This window comes from Corvus brachyrhynchos, unplaced genomic scaffold, assembly GCF_000691975.1.
Source record: "Corvus brachyrhynchos isolate BGI_N302 unplaced genomic scaffold, ASM69197v1 scaffold70, whole genome shotgun sequence".
NCBI classification, from domain to species: Eukaryota; Metazoa; Chordata; class Aves; order Passeriformes; family Corvidae; genus Corvus; species Corvus brachyrhynchos.
The window spans coordinates 1,899,169-1,915,564 of NW_008236217.1; the positions used below are offsets into that span (position 1 = coordinate 1,899,169).

Sequence of the window (16,396 nt, forward strand, 5' to 3'; positions counted from 1 at the left end):
GCGGTGCCCCCCGGGGCTGCGGGCGCGACGGGCCCTGCCAGGCTTGAGGCCGCCTCGGAGGCGGGGCAGGCAGAGGCTGCTGCTGTGGTGTCTACCAGAGGATGGAAGCAACTTAAGGTTAGGGAAGAGGGAAAAAAAGCAGTTAGTTTCCTAGTTGAGGGCCAGCGTTTTCTTTATCCAGTTAGGCTGACCTGTTACATGTCTGAATATGTTAATACAATAATAGAATGTTAAGGTGTGGGAATAGACCTTAAAAGATCAGTCCCAACCTCCCCTGCCATGGGCAGGGACACCTCCCACTGGACCAGGTTGCTCAAGGCCTCCTCCAACCTGGCCTTGAACACTGCCAGGGTTGGGGCATCCATAGCCACCCTGGACAACCTGCTCAGTGTCTCACCACCCTCACAGTGAAAAAGGTCTTTTTAGTATCTAACCTAAATTTTCTGTCTTTCGGTTTGTACCCATTACTCCTTGTCCCATCACTGTGTTTCTGACTAAGAGTCCCTCTCTGGCATCACTGTATCCCCCTTCAGATACTGGAAGGTTGCTGTGAGGTCTCCACACAGCCTTCTCCAAGCTGAACAGACCCAGCTTTTTCAGCCTGTCTTGGTAGGGGAGGTGCTTCAGTCATCTTACCAACTTCATGGCCTCTTCTGGACTTGCTCCAACAGTACCGTGTTCTTTGTGTGTTGGAGACACCAGAACTGTACACAGCTCTCCAGATGGGGTCTCACAAGTGCAGAGATATAATAATAAATTCTCCCTAGAGTTTTTACATGTTTCAAGTAAGCAGCTTGCTCCAGGGTGCAGCAAACCAGTCACTTAAAAGATGAACGGTTTATCTGAAAGCTCAATGCAGACAAAAAATGTAACTAGGGGGGTTGATATACAACCGGGGGTTGTTACAAAGCTAAGCAAATTGAGACGGTCTGGCAGATTTAGCAAAGATGCTGACAGACATCTGCATCCCAAACTGCCATATGCATGTGTCCTCCAGTTAAAAATGGGAACGCACTCCCGGTTCTAAAGTGATTTCAGCCTAGGGGTCCGTGGGTAGGGCACACATCGATGGTCTGGGGAAAGTAGAGCAGGAGGGCTCCTGGTCAGCGACGAGCATGGATGCTGCAGAGCTGGCGCTGTATCTTCTTCTTCTTCAGAGCAGGGATGTTCCCCATGTTCAAGGTCGAGTGGCGCACCTCACTGACCTGGATGCCCCCTTTTTACACTGTTTTTTGTCCCTTTGGATTGGTCTCTGTTTGGATCCTTCATTTGTCTGAAGGTTAAGGCGCTGATTGGTTCTTACGGGTTTCGTCCAGGCTGGCTTGTTGCTTTGGGGGGGGTGCACTTTACTTAGGTGTAACACAGTACCCCTTTTATAATATAATAACCAAACCTTTTAACAGTACATGCATTATTAACATAACAATTATTAACTATTTAACAATATTACTATTAACAGTATTAACAGTTTCTAACCTATTTTTGACACTCATTTATTTAGACTTGGGTGATGGGGAGCAGTAAGGGAGCAGGGAAGAGGATTTTTGTGTGAAGGACTGTGGTGCACAGGCTTCCATCTGGGTGAAGTGATGCCTGGGCACCAAGAAATACTGATTTCTTCCTGGCCATAAGCACCAAAATAGTTACCTAAAAATACTGGGCTATGAAACAGATACATCCCAGTTTCTGCTTGCCTCAGCTAGAATGGATCACTTCAGGTTCAGCCCATCTTTGTCAGGCTTTCATTTTCAGTAATTTATCAAGGAGTTAAAGGTTATTCATCATTTTCACAAAGATGATGAGTATCCTTGTCAGCCAGATGAAATGTGCACATCAGCAGGTAGAGTGCACATCACAGTAGATGGGTATTTCCATAAACTGAACAAAATATTCTTGATCTGTGCATCACATATGGCCACTCTTCCTTGTATTGTTTTATATTCTTAGAAAGAATGACCGCATGAGTCGTGTGGAACATGTTTCGTGCTTAAATACTTAATTAAAAAAACGTGACAACGCTGGCATGCCTCTTGCGGGGTTGGAGGGTTGAGAAGTAACAAAGCTTCCCTTGTCATCTGAAATGAAAACTGCGTTTTCATCGTTTACATTCCAGTACTTTGTTTTGGTGGCTTTTTAGAATCAATGAAATTGTGATGTTAACTTACAGCTTCTTGAGGGTGTTTGTCAGGCATCTTTAATCTAAAGAGAGAACTGCAGAGAAGAACTGCATGTTTGAATGGACTATCAACACAAGAACAACACTTTACAACTGGCTACGTCACCCTTGCCCTGAACTTCCTGTGCAGAGCTTACCATGATTGATTTTACAGGTAGGTTTTCTGTAAAATATTAAACTAAATCAGTTTATTGGCTGGTCTCCCAGGCAGGCCACATAAAGAGACACAGACAATGTTGTTTTGTTCGATGTTGAGTTTTACTAGGTTTTACAAATCAACCCTTTCTTTTTCAGAAGCGCCTGTGGAGAATTTTAAGGCTATCGCTACTGTTTGACAGAACCCTTGTTTTCTGGTATTCTAACAACTGTTTCCTCCTGTTTTCAGATACAGGACTCTCAGAGTTATTTCATTGTGCAGTTAAGACCTTTCTCTTGCAAACAGATGTGTAAGCAAAGTAGTTGCAGCCCCAGGGCTTAAATTAGTTAGCATTTCACTTTGATTGCCATTGTAATTACTACTATAAAATATTTTCTCTTTCTGAATGCTCTGTCTAGGTTGAAGTAATTTAAAAGCATGAAAGCCATTTACGTAGTTATGCCAGTTGTGCTTTTGTAGAGTTTTGCTGGTAAGAGGACCTTATGTTTGCTAAATTAACTGGAATTTTTATGTATATTTTGTCCAGGATTTACTATTTAAGTGTGTTCCCTTTGATACATTTATTTCATAATCAGTGACTGCCTAGAAGATGCAGGTTGTTCAAGAAGCACGAGCTGCAGGGCACAAGTTGTCTTCTCTGTAGCTGTGTGCTGGAACCAGTAGTGTTCGGAGTCAGCCTGTATGCTTTCCTGGTCTTGGGATTTTTGCATCCTTGGCTGGAGATGGTTAGCTGAAATAAGTAGGAACAGCACATACCCTAGCAGTGTAGATAACTAAAAGAAAATAGGTAAGTGAGTTTTATTCCTTCCAGGATAAGGAGAGAAGAACCCAGCTTTTCTTCCTCCAGTACAGGTAACTTAATTAGTAGTCATTTATTCCTAAAAAGTTCCCAGTTAAAAATATTTTCCTGACCAAGTACCTAAACTCTGTTTTTGCTAGGTGAGGGTGAGTAAAATTCAATTCATGCTGAATTGAATTGTATGATTGGGCAAGGCCATGAAAGAACTATTTACAAAAAGACCCCCTGTGCAGTTGCAGGGGCAGGCTGTGATTCTGGGTGATCTGTGGAGACCTTGGAAGGAGCTGCCAATCACTGTTATGAATTGTTAGCTAAGCCTGGGGAAGCTTGCATTTATTGCTGTATGTTAACTGAAAAAAGTTGGACAGAGCCCTAGACCTTTATGCTGAATGGGGTAAAATTAATTAACTGCAAGTTTTCAGACCAGTGACTAAGAAAAGAGGCCATTTATGGTATTTATGGTATTCCCTAGAGTCGAAGTTGGAAGGAATGAGAGTATAATCTACCATCTCTGACCTGCCTCAGTAGGCAGGAGTTTACATTTCAGCACTCTGCCTCATGGTATGCACAGTACCTCATTACAGTTTCAGCCCTTGTTGTTAGGTTTTGGAGTTCTTTCCTTCATGGAAGAGAGAATGGTTACATTGAAACCCTTTTCTTTCTCTCCAATAGAACTTGTCGTCTTGATTTACAGTACCTCAAGTTGGTACAGCATTTTGCTTGCATCAGGATAGGGAAGTAGGCTTTTTAAAAAAATAGCACTTTGTATTAGAGAGTTCCATATTTTGTCCTTGTTCTCCCCTGCAGAGAATTCTCCTGCTCACAGGTAGTGGGTCTAGCTGTATACCACGGGCCATCTAATCATATTAGTGATGGTATTTCAGAGTTGACTTTCATTTTTCCTGTGGAGTAATCATGGCATCAGCAGGTGTCTGAGAGAAAGCATTGAGCATCTACAACCTGACAGTCTTTAATCTTAAACTTCCCAGAGAGATAAGCCATTAGCTACATGCAGAGCTTCCTCTAGATGAAAACTGTGGTCCTTCTTCTATCAGAGATTTACCTATAGAGGTTTTTTGTGGGGGTCATGCGGTAGAAATCCTTTATGTTCGCTCCATCAAGGGTTGTGTCCCCCAAAACAGAAGAAATTCCTGGAAGTATTTCCTGAAAATAGATACAAGAAATAAATATATCAAATGTTATAAATAAATATATGGAAGTTGGGGAATATCTGTAAAATTAAATTTACTATTGTAAACAACAGAGAGTAACCAATGTTCAAAGAATGTAGTCCCCTGTCTCAGCCAGTACAGCAGGTTGAACCTTCTGGGCAATTGCAGACAGAGGGGGAAAAAGTAAAAAATCTAGCAAGTTGCTATACATTTTTTAAAATGTACACGTCTGGATAAAGGGGTAAACCCTTTTAATGATCTGAGGGGAATTATGCAGCATAAACAGGATCTTTATTAGGCAGGAGAGAAGTCACATAGAGCTCAATCCATACATAGCACAAATCCATAGGAAACCAGGTTTCATTGTTTCCATTCTCAGTGAAATACCTTGCTTGTTTGCTCTTCTAGTCTCCCACCTCCTACTTCTTGAAAAAAATAGAGACTCCCTGAAACTTCATGACATTTTGTATGGTATTCTTACATTTTTACAAGAAATAGCAAGATGCATTCACTTTGAAAAAAAAAAGTCCAGCTTGGTTTGTTATAGGATGATAAAAACAAATTTTCTGTGTTAATCTGTTATTTTGACAGGGATACTGACCTGAAAATTTCAAATTTCAACTGAATTCTGTCAGATGTCAATGGAATACTCTGCAACTGAGGAAGAACGTTGCAAAAAAGAATAAATTTAATTGTATTGCTAAATATTTCAATGCTGTTTTTTAAGGTGCAACAGTTTTGTCAAGCAAATGTCATTCTTGTGGTTGTTGATTTAAATAGGCAGGAACATAAGTGAATTTCTATACTACTTTGAGTGACAGTTGGCAGAGTACAAACTGCTTTACTAGAAAGTGCATTAGGCAGTAGTTCCTGCAAGACAGTTCAGAGAAACCATAGGATGAAGTGAATTCAAAAATCCTGTGAAAATGAAGCAAATTATCTCCCACAGGGGCTGAGAGAATACAAGGAAAAGCTAAGCCAGTTTTACAAGCTGTAGATATAAATGTATTTAGAAGAACAGAATTTTCAGATTTCTGCTCCTCAGAGATGAGGACTTAACAGCTTTTATACATAAAGAATGCAGTGGTGATCCCTGCAGGACACTTATGGACAAGTGTAAGGATGTTCCAGGAAGGCCTTCATGTCTCTGGCACCTCCGTGGAAGAGGGCAAATATGGAATGATCATGTAGGCTGTTAGTAGTTGCCGAATCCGGTAGCTTGTGAGAGGAAAGTCTGCTCTAGCTCCATGTTTCCTCATCCAGCCAGTAGTGAGACAGCACATATTCTGAGCACATAGTAGACACACAGCCGCACACAGCGTAGCTATGACATACACGAGTGATTGGCCATGCAGATCAACACAACAGAAAACACAGCAAAAACAATAGCAATGGATTCATCCTGTTCCCCTCCCTGCCCTTTAATAGAAAATGTGCACACCTATATGTATACTGTAGTGGCTTAGGAATGGTACTCCCCATTCAGTGCCCCCACTGAGACTCTCCAAACCACACTGCTGCTCTCTCTCGCTCCCCCCGTGTCCCCCGCCTTCCCCGCTGCGGCAGGATAGAGGTGAGAATTGGAGGTACAAAAGGCAAAGGTCATGGATTGGGATAAGAACACTTTACTGGAAACAGCAATGAGATAAGAAAATGAACAGTAACAAAACAAGAGAATGATTCCTATGCAGAAATGCTCACCACAGAGCCTGGGACAATGAACAATATGAGAAAGCTTCCCTGCCACATTTTCTCAACAGGAAGGAACCCTTTCTCCCCAGAAGAGCGAGAGTTCCTTTCCTTCGATGGCAATGAGGTGAGGTGGTAGAGAGTAACATCAGGGTCCTGGCCATGCCCCCTCAGCCACATACCTCCTGGCTGCTGCAGAAATTAACCCTGTCCTGCCCTTAACCAGGACTGTATATATATGTATACACACACACACACACATATATACACACAATATGGATTCATCCAGATCCATTTCATGCAACATGAACAGGACAGCCAGGGGACCAGGCTCAGCCAGTGTGGGTTTATGAAAGGCAGGTCCTACTTGACCAGCCCGATCTACTCCTGTGACCAGGTGACCCACTTACTGGATGAGGGAAAGGCTGTGGATGTTGTCTACCTATATACTGCCTTCCATGGCATTCTCATGGATAAAGTGGGTTCCCATGGGGTGTGTGGATGGGTGTACTCTTTGCTGGGTAGAAGGCTGGCTGGATGGCCAGATGGGGGTCAGCCTCTTCTTACAGGCAACAAGTGACAGAAAGGAGGAAATGGCCTCAAGTTGCACTAGGGGAAGTTTAGGTTGGATATTAGGAAAAATTTTGTCATAGAAAGAGTTGTCAAGCATTGGAGCAGACTGCACAGGGAAGTGGTGGAGTCATCATGTTCAAAAAACTTGTGGTTATGGCACTTGCATGTTTTAATGGTGAACATGGTGATGATGCTAGGCTGGTGGTTGGACTTGACCTTAAAGATATTCCAACCTTAACAATTTTATGAATCTGTAATTTGCTATTCAGCTTTTCTTCTCTTCTGAATAATTTAGCATCAGCTGCAATCTTTGTCACTTTACTGTCTACTCTTCTCTATATAATTTGTGATGAAGTTGAATAAAATAGCCCTTAGTGTGGATGCAGCTGGACATCTGGTGATGAACTTCATCATTATGAAAAATGTCAAATTGCCCTTACATTTTCTTTCTTGTATTTTATGCAATTATTTATCCATAGTAAGATTATTCCATGGCAGTTTGGCTCTTCAAAGACCTTAGGTGAGTGGCCTTGCAAAGGCCTGGTGGAAACCCAAATGAACTTTGTCATTTGGGTTATCTATTTCCACATGCTCTAATAAAATCTAGGAGATCTGTGAAACATGACTGGTTTTTTGCCAGGATCAGACACCACATTCTTGTAGTAAGTCTCCAGACATGGATATGTCAATAGATTAATTCTTGCAGACAATGAGGAAAAGTATATTATATGCCTGGTCCATCAGCTTCAAGAATTTAATTTCTTAGACACTTAGTATCCCATTTGTTTTTTAAATTAGTTATTACTTTCAAAAGTTATTAAGTCTGAAGAAATGGAGAGACAGCATAGCTACAAAATCTAATTTCCCTAAAACAGGAAGTTTCCAATTTTTCCACCTTATTCACACTAGTGATAGCTTGAAATTACTTCAGTTAGATTTTATTATCCAGTAAAATTCAAATCAGCCTAAATGAAGCTGTCAGAAAGCTACACAAAAAACTGACATAAATAGTTCTCTTGTTCTTTTGTATATTCAGTTTGGAATAAAGCTTTTGATCATTCTGGGTCAGCAGAGACCATTATGGACGTGTACTCATATCTGTGTTATATCAGATGCCAGGAAATAGTACCCATTTATTCTGTGTGAAGTCTAATGCATTGTGGTCATTTGAGGGTTTATCTTATAGAAAGCTGTCCAACTGGGATGCTGAGGAATCTACCAAAATATTTCAGTAAAATAACCCAGTAGTTTATTACCTTCATTTAAAATTCGTGTTTCTCTTTCTGGTGAGATTTTTCTAGCTTTGGATTTCAGCCAGTTAATCTTGTTATTTCTTTGTCTGTTTTAGAAACTGGACACTGTTCTACTAATCTGATACTATGTGTACTTACATTTGTGTCACTATCAAAGAAATGCTTGTACATTTCTTTTGTTACATCTTCCTTCTCACCCTTGGTGTTAAAAGGGACATCCTGTAGCCCTGCTCTTATTATAACATTTTCCCAAGAAAATTAAGTCTCTGGTAGTTACTTTTCTATTCCTCTTTGTTCTACCAAGAAAAAAAAACAAAGGAAAGAAATTTGCCTGCTGAATAAATTCCTCTTAGTGTCACCTATGTTTTTGCCCTGCCACAGTGAGAAAAGTCACAGAGAGTAAACAAACAGCCACTCCTGTCCTAAAATCTATACAATCTCTGGCATGGCTGTCAATCACATATTGCTTGATGTGAAAAAGAAAACCCTATTTCAGCATTAGCAATTAATGATATTGACACTGCTGAATAGCCAATTCAGCTCAATGCTACTGGGAAAAAATGTCATTTGAGCAATCAGATGCTGAAATTCATTTTTTAAATGATAAAATCATCTTAATGGTTACCATTTTCTTTAGTTACCATTTTTTTATCATGTGTTTTTTAGTGTAGCTGCATTTGTCATGTTACTGGTAATGTAGTTAAGTTTAATTTCTCCTATAAACCCTTGTAGAGGGCCATGTATAATTCTGTTTGTGTCATTACGAATTCTGATTCATCAGCTTAGATTGTTGTTCTGAAGTCTTGGTTGCTGGAAACAGTGATTTTCCTCCTTGCCAGGAACTGATGATTTGTTTTCTTCCCAGAAGAAAAGCTTGTTATTTACTTGTTTGTAATATGTGCTTTGCCTGCCTGCCTGATATTTGGAGTCCATTTGTAGCTTAGGTGTTTTTCAAGTAAAAGTCTTTCATGACTGAAGCAATTGGATCAACACCAAGTGGGTAGATTTAGCAAGGCAATGCATTTAACATTTAAAATGTAATAAAGGGTGGATCTCTGCCTCATGACCTTGTATCAGAGGTTGGCCATCATTCTGCAAGCACTTAGGTTTGCATTCAGCCTTGCCATGGTTACTTGTTCACGGACCAGCAATATCATGGCCTGTTCCTAGGGGCGGTGGGAGGCTCCTTCCTTTTAATTTAATTTGAAAATACATACTTTTGTGCTAGGAAACTTCTCCCCATATATTATTTTTCCTATTCCATAGTGGGGGAAATTGGTGTTAACCTTGAATTAAGTCTGATTGTTGGAAATTAAATTTTGGAAGGTAACATCTAAAGATCACCTGAGCAGTCTGGTGTCAAAAGGAGAGCTGACTGGTCTGACTTGTTGAGTTAATTGGAGATTATGTGACATTATGATGTGATTATTTCTTAGTTAGGGAGACCATGAGAGGAAGAAAACATGGAGGTCGGGGGAAACAGTTGAGGTTCATTAAGATACTCTTTTTTCCCTCAGTCATAAGTCTCTTTACCAACTAATGAAAACATCAGACTAGTGTGGTACTGAATGAATAGCAAGAACCATTCTTTTTGTGCTCTTTTCCTGAGTTCCTAAGCTGAGGGCAGCACCTTTGTAGGTAGGTGGGTTGGTTTGTTGGTTGGTGTGGTGGTGCATAATTTTCACATTACCTTTCTTTTGTTGCAGAAGTCCTCAGTTTGCTCCTATTATCTCTATGGGCAGTCCTGTTCTTTTCCACCTATATGGGAAAAAACAGCTTATGTAAGTAAGGATGATGTGACCAAGTCAGAAATAAATTGAATTAAAGAGGGTAGTTGAACCTAGTGACAATTATCTGAATGCATTTAAAATATAAATGTTATTCTAGAAATGCTTTTTGTTCATGTTATTTGATTTTAAATCCTTCTTGTTTTACATTGGGTAGCATTAAAAGCTAGCAATTACCAACTTTTTTATGTAACGTACCTGGAAACAGCACCCTCAGGTTCAGCTTAATGGTTGCAAATGTTTTAGAGAGCAGCCTGTATGAGTATACATTGAGAGAAACTAAGGGAGAGGCAAAAGGTCCAATGAGGATTTAAAAGCAGAAGTTTGATGACTGATACCATGATACATTTTGGAAATTACTCCGTTAGTCTCAGTGTCCTGACTAGAACATGGTTTTGATTATTTGTGTTCTGTTTCTTCAAATTCCCCACTATGTTTTGTACTTGACTGTTGTAGCACTTAGCATTGCCTGTCCTAATCCATTTTGTTTGGGATGTAGCAATTCTCACAGCACAACATTTTCCTCCAGAGGTGTAAACAGCTTTTCACAGTGTACGTTGGCAGAAGAGAGGACGCTTATTCCCATGGTATCCACAAAGCCCATAAGTGAATCCTTCTGGATGAAAGATTCTCCGTAAGTGTAAGATCATTATCACGACTGCTATAAAAACCCTGAATGCTGCTTGGAGAGTCTTAAATAAACTTCTGAATCCTGCTCTTTAATTCTAATGGTTTGGAGTTTTGTTTAAAGTGAATAAACTGAGAATCCTGGCTCTCACAGCTAAACATTCCTCAGCACAAACTGGTCCCAGCACCTTTTACAGTAGGTGCTATTAGCTGTTATAGTACCTGTATCAATCAAAGCAGCATACAAAGAATATATCACTACTTAAAGTAATTTACATCTTAATTTTGGCATATAATTCCAAAAGGGATGGAATGACATTTAGGCATCATGCCTAGTGAGAAGTGCTACTAAATGTTCTCTGAGAATACCAGTCACTGATGTCTCAAATGATCAATAGTAAGCCAGGTTCTGGCAAATAGCTAAGTCTTATGGGAAGTGCTAGTAGTGCACAGGCACTGACACACACACACACATATATATCCTTCATGTTGTCCTTCTACTAACTTGTTATGTTGTCTCATGACTCCTATTGCCTTCTTCTGCAATTTTAAAATTTTTATTCTTGGGGATTTTTTTGTTGTTGTTGTTCCTTCCTGCCTCATAATTAATGCTGCTGTAAAGTCATTCCTTCCTGGCAACTGGGATCCAAACAAAAGATGGACTTTACCTTACACTCAAGCTTCCTGCCTCAAGGGCTGGAAACTCTGGGTGATTGCAGTTATATCCCATCAGTGTGAGACAGCTGGCTTGCTGCTGTCCCTGAGGTTGCTGCTGCCCCTGAGATTGCAGGTCTGAGCACCTGTGTCCTCCAAACAGGCTGATATGGTTGCTGGCTTTGGAAGGGAAGGTGCTCTTTAGACTACAAGTGTGCTCTCTCCCCTTCTCACCTGTACTGACTCAGATCTTGTCGTTTCAGCAAGATCCACTGACCTCAGTAAATGAAATGGTGTTCAGGTCCATTCCTATTATGTCATCCATGATTTCTGTTTCCACTGTTTTCTTCCAAAGTTTTGTTCAGAACTCTGGCTGGAGGAACCTGATGGTGGGATAATTGTGGATCTTTGGGGCTTAACACTATGTTCTTTGTGCTTTTCTTTCAAGTGCTATTCATTATACAGTCTTTTGTACTTTACAGTGCTTTCCTTTGAAGTTCTAGATGTGATTTACACAGATTAATGTAATTGGGGTGAGCCTGCTCTGGTGGAACAGGTAGAAAGTTGATACTACAGTTTTACAGTTAGTAACAGAATAGCATAGTTGCACAGCTTGGGGCATGAACTAGCTTTTAATCATGTGCTTTTTTACTGTAGGGCTAATAGCACTGTCTCTGTGGTTTCTTAGGAAAGATGTCATGATTAACTTGGCTGCTGCCTTTATCTTGTGTAGCCTCAATTTCAAATAGCACAATTTAGTGTCTTCAATGGTCTTGTGATGATTTGTAATTGTCACAGTTCTCAGGTTTCCTTGTGGTTAATATAGTTCTTAAATAGGCTGCTTCTATTATGTGTTTCATACCCCAAGAAGGGATTGCATGTCCAAAAGCTTATTCAAGTTTTTAAAAAAGCTGTACCTCTTGGTGTAATAAAATAAGTTACATTGACCTACAAGCATTGTCTTGTCCTTAGCTGTAGAATTCTTTACGTATTTTGTGTTCCTTGAATGCTGAAGAGGGAATTTCAAACTGGGCCATAAAGTTTCTATTAAATGCACAATGATGAAAGACATGTTTGTAGTCAGAATGTGGCAGCTGGTTTTAAGTTTCAGACTGAAGTTGTGTTGAGAGGACAAGGTAGGGCAGTTTCTCTGGTGATAAAGAGAACATCTTTTTATCCCATCTAGTCTCCAGTTACAGTAATTTTGGACCTTTCACAAGTAGCAAATTCGGGGGGAAATAAAAGAAAGATAAGGAAAACAAAATATAAAGTTAATAGCATTCTTGTTCCTGCAGTCTATGAGCTGGTGATAGATGAACTTTCAGGGATTTAAAATTCAGTCCAAGTGAGCATCCAGCACTTCAGATTGTTATCAGATGAACCAGTCAAATATAGAGAGATCTCACATAAGTTTACCATTCTGTGCTGTTAAAATGAAATAACATGAGGATAAATTTCTTAATTACATCTCACCATTTGTTTTATCAGAACAGAAATTGGAAACTGTCTGGACCTGAACTGCATGTCAGTTTAGAGAGACAGAGAAAAGCCAGAGTTTTCCTGTTTATTTGAATTATTTTGTGCTTTCCCACTAAATACGTTTGCTTGGACAAAAATCCAAAATTTAAATACCCGACTGTGTTTTTATGTGCACATATATGTGTGCTTCTGTCAAATATTCGTTATTTATACACACATCTATGTTATAAAAGAATGCTCAGAGACACAATAACAAACATTTCCAGGATATTCTTATTTCCACTTGTGCATAAAGATCAGCCAAAGGTTAACATTGTAACTGTTTTGCAGCTATTTGCAGAACATGAATTGTTTCCTCTCACTTCAATGTGTCTTTGTAATTAATTCACATTGGAGAATAACATTCAATTTTTAATTTAACTAGTTCAATTTAATTCTGAGTCCTTGTTAGAATGTAGCTTAAACAATGACCACATCTTATGAAAATATACAACAAGAAAATAACATCTGCTGCACTATGCTGGCGAACACCAAGGCTAATGAATGGTTGTCAGTATCAAAACAGATGTCTGCTTACAGTTTAAAAAATATTCGTTACCAGTCTAAGTAAATCCCCAAATTAATTTAACTCTTGTTTGCAGTGTGTGGCTCAAGTTGCTTTTCTGTGGTGAGGCATGATGAAAATGTTGGTAGATTGAAACGTTTCTGTTCCCCTTAAGAAAGTCTGTCTTCAGTGTGACATCCTATTTGTCTTGTGGAGTCCATAAAAACAGTTTGATTTCATGAGGATTATCTTGTCAGTAGGAGAAAACTTTCCTAATATGCTGAATATAATTATCTGCATAGGAGTATTACAGTTCAAAATGCTGGAGGGTTTTCCTTGAAGTGGAAAAGGAACATTTAAGGGAAGGAACACAGATAGCCATATCATACAATCAGGTGAAATAAAATGGAAACAGCTTCAGTTCTCTCCATACGTCATATTCTTAGCAGTTCTCAGCATGTGGATCTTGGATCTTCTTAGATCTACCCCACTTCTCAATGTAAACAATGTAGGCACTGATGCACAAAACAACAAACTGCACACAACATCCATAGGCCACTCTTCCATTTGTCTCTCCTCACTAAAGTCACATTAAATTCAGTTCCTTCTTTTTCTTGGGATAACAAGTTATTTTAAACCTTTCTTGGTTATCCAGGTCAGTATCAGGAAAGTTCATTTTCCAATTTCTTATTTTTTCAGCTGAGACATTCAGTGTACAGAGTCAGAGGTTTGCAGGTCAGGACTGAGCCACCAGTGCAGATTCTAAATTATTTCCTTGAATGTATAGAATTTTTTAACCTTGTAACAGTGTCTCTAGCCTGTCAAGTTTCATAGCTCTAAGTGCACTTTCATGCAGATGTGAGCATTAGACAATATATTTTGACCACTTTTTTTCTGTAATGGTGACACTAATTCTTGAATAACTTCATCATGAGGTCGTTCTTTTTCCTTGTTACTTTTTCTCCAAAGCAAACAGCATTTAAGAAGATTAATTGATTTTTGAGAACGAGTCAACAAATTACATGTTGTGTTTTATCTTTATCAGACACAGAAAATTACTGCTGCAGTGTGTCAGTAATTCACAATGACATATAAATTGGACTGGATCCAGCAGAGATCACAGAGTGGTGAACACTGCTCATTATTCCATTTACTTTTATGGACATCAAGAGGAATTAAAAAGGAGTCTGTAGGTGTTACTGAGGCTTTTGCTGTTTTGCCAGCAAAACAGCAAAATAATAATAATCCCTAAGTACTGCACATACTTCAGCAGTTACAGAGGTTATGAGTAGTGCACAAGTGCAATGCCACTTAATGTAAGCTGTCTTTAGCCACTTGAACTGTTAAAACTTGCTGGATTGCTGTATTATTCTTACAGAAAAGTGCAATCTTGAATTTTGTACCTGAAGTTTTAGATATATCTTCCTGTTTGTTGTAGGTATTGACTTGCTTATCATAAAGGTTTCTCAGTAAGATGCTGAATCCAAAAACATGCAATAAAACCCATTGGAGCAAGTTTTTCCGAATGATTTTCAATCTCCACAAAGCAATTTTTGCGAGCTACGTACTACTTCCAAACTATGGATTTGGGTTTTTGTTTAATCCTCTCAGTTTCTAGCAAGTGTGAGGCACCAATTATCTTGTAGAAACCACTGAACTCTGACTTCTTATTCCTTCGATGCTTCATATGTTCAATTGCTTCTCCCACTCCATCTCCCAGCCAAGAGTAGAAGCAAAGCAAGGAGAGGACAGGGTACAAGTAGAGAGAATTTCCTGTGCTTGGAAATTAACAAAACCATGAATTATAATTTATTCCACAATTACAGTTCATGGTGCACTGGATGTATGTGGAATCCTGGAATAATTACGGTGTGTGAAAAGTTGGTTTCTTTGGTTTCTCTTTGTTCTTCTTTTCACACAGAATCAGTTTTAAAATTGTTTCCGGCTCTTATGCCTGGTAATAGACTGTGCATTTTACAGCATCACTAAAGCCAAAAATAAGAGACAGAATGTGGCCTCTGGAGTGAAACTGAGCAGAAAGTTTGGCTTTGTGTTCTGACAGGATGGCAGAAAATCATGTTCTATTCCCTGGCTTTTATTCATGTAGAATTGTAAGAACTTCTCTTCTGTATATTTTGTCCTGTGAGATGGAGGGACAGATTTAGGCAGACAGAGGACCTCCAAGATTGTATCCCAGCTTCCATCTCTCCTTGCCATTGCCAGTCTGACACACTGGGCACTGGGGATCATACAGTAGGGATATCTCAGCTATTGTGCTGCCTCTTGCTCTGCATTGGAGCTGCACCAGTGTAGGAGTATGTTGAACATGAACATACACTGGAGTGCCCAAGAAAACTGGAAAAAGCAGTGCGTCACCAAGAACTACAGGATTGGTCCAATTTTGGAGGATCCTGATAACAGACTGGCTGAGTTGCTAACAAAATGTCTAGAATTGTCTAGAAAAGAGAGGGTTGTCCTTGACTCTGGAGAAGAATTGTTTAAGAGGCATGTAAGGAAAATAATTATCTGGAGAAAAGCAGATTTTAGAAAAATAATCTGCTTGAAACATTCACTGATTTGCATTCCCCTCAGTTTGAAACTTTTTGTTCAGGGTAATCAGTCTCTTTCATTCTACTCCTCCAGTCTTCTTCATGTGTTGTGGGACATAGTTTGAAAGACAGAACTGGTGGCAAGATACACTTAAAATAGTGGCAGAAAGACAATACATTCTATACATTTGTTTGTATTTTCTTATCATAAAAATACAGATGTTGCAGAAGACCAATTCGGACTTTCCTGTGGAACTTTCTGTCAAAAGGATTTGCTAAATGGTGTTAAAAGAAACAACCAAAACCCAACCACAACACAAGCACAACAGAATTGGTAACATGCCTCTTTTTTTTAAAAGCTCATGTGATTTTGAAAAGTCTTTATATATAAAAAAGCTGTTTCAGAGCATAGTTCATAATAAAGGTGATAGTAATTTTTCTCTTCTTACTTCTTTCCTAGATATCCGATGATCCTAGTAAATACCAGATACATAGCTCCAAAATTAAGCTCTTATAATTAAAATTAGCCATGAATTTTGTACACTTATTGCACCAAATACCACTTTTGGCCGTGTTCTTAGTCAAAGGAAGAACTGTGAGATTTGAGTTGTTTCTCTAAAACAAAATAAATTGAAATGAGCTATGAGGAGTGAATGGAGGAATAGCCTTTTGTCTGTGTTTGGTATCTTAGTGGAACTGTGGCATGTCTGTCAATAGCAATACTGATTTCCTTTATGCTGCTGGCCATCTTTTGTACAGAAAATGTACTAGTCTTGCTTGCAGTTTTTTGAGGGAGGGAAGATTAAGTAATTCTCTCATCTACAGAATTAGTTTCCATCTGTAGCATGAAGAAAATATAAGGCCATTGCATGGGAGTTTGGAGATGATAAAATTGGTAGGATGAAATAAATTAAGAAAGTACTGCATTATAAACTAG

General features: G+C 39.2%; 1 long non-coding RNA gene across 1 annotated transcript in view; it reads right to left on the reverse strand.

Annotated features, from left to right (window-relative positions):
- Positions 1 to 1,611: 1,611 nt before the first annotated feature.
- The window catches only part of LOC108449375, a 33,120-nt gene continuing 18,335 nt past the window's right edge, over positions 1,612 to 16,396 (reverse strand). Inside the window, exons 2-3 of the long non-coding RNA XR_001865552.1 lie at positions 9,510 to 9,577; positions 1,612 to 4,296 (exon numbers count right to left, since the gene is read on the reverse strand). This is a non-coding gene — a long non-coding RNA (uncharacterized LOC108449375). The remainder of the gene's footprint in view (positions 4,297 to 9,509; positions 9,578 to 16,396) is intronic.